Here is a 2,185-nt window from a genome sequence, read left to right as displayed (position 1 = left end):
ACCAACTCGGTTAAGTAGGTCCATTTTTACTGTGTTGACGAAGTCTCTCGTTAGCATCTTGATGCTAACTACTCGTCGCAAAGTGACGCATGCGCAACTCAAATCTGCACTTGACTCACATTGGGCAGTGAAAAAGACGCATTTAGCATGTTTATCACCACCATTTGACTTACATTACCTTGCAATAGCGTGTGAATCGACGCCGTAGCGAGTAGTAGGGAAGTTGGTCGGGTGGTGGGCGGTAAAACACAGGACTTTCACCCAGGAGAACGGGGGTCGTGTCCCTCGTGTCACGTCCTAAACTCAACCGTCTGTTTCTTCACAGGATAACAGCCCACGTGGCGTGTATGTTTACGCCCTGCTGTTTACAGCGTAGACGCGTAGACACGCGGAGAGCTCAAAATGCGTCCAGATAACACGGCACTCGGCTTGAGAAAGTCGACGTGTGTGTTTACGAAAAGTCACAATGTCATGATGGTGTCCAAGCAACTGATGGGAACAACAATCTTTGAAATTGGTCGAGTATTAAGCGAGAGAACCAAGCTGCAGTGTAATGTTAATGGGAAAAGGTGCAACTTTAATTGGCATCACCAAACTCCATGTAAATAATCACTACTTTTATCATCGTAAAACACACTTCAGTCAGAGTTGACAGAAACTAAATAAAACTACCAAAAGCCGTCTTGGTTCCTTTCCCATACAAATCACCACTCCTGGTTCTAGGTGGCATAAACTCTTAATTCACTGCGCGCTCTTCTCTGGAGCAATATGCTGCCGATAACCGCTCAAGTAGTGAAGGTTAATGTTACATGGCTCTTGTGAGATATGACTGACGCTATACACGCTAAAAGTAGTGATAAATTTACATGAAGATCTGTGCAATATTCTGCTCTTAATAAACATACCTAAAGTGGGTCATTATTGTTACACTGCGAGTCCTGGTTGGAGATATGCTGCTCTAAACACGCTCCAAGTAGTGATTATTACACTGGGTCAGGTGGAGGATATGCAACTGCTCTATACACGCTAAGTAGTGATTATTATACCATGAAGATGCTGGTGAGATAGCTGCTCTAAAACACGCTAAAAAGTATGAATTATTTACATGGAGCATGGTGGAGATATGCTCTCCTTAAACACTAAAACGCTAGTGATTATTTCATGGAGCCTGTGTGAGATAATGCTGACTCTAATACACGCTGCAACAGTGTAGGTGCTTCCTTGGTAGTGATTATTTACATGGAGTCTGGTGGAGATATGCTGCTCTATACACGCTAACACGCTGTAGGGTTACATTTCAGCCCGGTTTGCGGCGGACGGTTGCAGTATTCTTGCTAAATACTGGACCAATTTACCAATCACTTAAGACACCAATGCATGGGAAAATAAGGTCCAGATTGGAAAAATTCTCAAAATGACATTACTAAAGAAACATTCAGTGAAGTTGGCAGCTTGACAAATATGGAGTGTTGACAGCTGGTAATAACAATGTTTCAGGGTAGCAGGGAAAGGAACGTGGTGACAGAAAGACGCATAAACAGCAGAAAGAATTTCCTATTTTAAAAAAACAACAACAACAAACAAAATGGTTGCTACACAACCTTAACAATCGGTAGCTCTGGCATACAAATCAATCATGTCACGATGGCACAAAAACAAATAAAGAAATAAGCCAAATGTGTGTATTTAACACAAGATCCCTTTGGTTTGGGATGCGGTGGAGTTGCTGACTGTAGCTCGGCCAATGGAGCGCTCCACATGGAGAACAACCATCACACTAAATCCCAAATCCTGGACTCTATATTTCATACAACACAGGACAACCACATGTTGTGATGCCTGCTTGGATCAGGCTGTTCTCATGAACCATTCAAACATAAAGCTACGAAAACTAATACTCTGCAATTCGTATGTATTCCACGTCTTTATTACCATACGCACCACAATGACTGCCGCGGTATAAAAGTGCTAAGGATCATAAAACACAGGGCTTTCAAGCCGGGGGGCGGAGTTCATCTCCCCCCCCATTTAAGTGTAAAGAGCACTAAATTTAAAGGTCCCATGACATGAAAATGTCCCTTTAGTTGTTTTTTTTTAACAATAATCTGCGTTCCCCCAGTCTGCCTATGGTCCCCCAGTGGCCAGAAACGGTGATAGGTGTAAACCGAGTCCTGGGTATCCTGCT

This window comes from Etheostoma spectabile, unplaced genomic scaffold, assembly GCF_008692095.1.
Source record: "Etheostoma spectabile isolate EspeVRDwgs_2016 unplaced genomic scaffold, UIUC_Espe_1.0 scaffold498, whole genome shotgun sequence".
Lineage (NCBI taxonomy): Eukaryota > Metazoa > Chordata > Actinopteri > Perciformes > Percidae > Etheostoma > Etheostoma spectabile.
The sequence above is the reverse complement of the archived record's forward strand: the minus strand, read 5'-3'. Positions refer to the sequence as shown.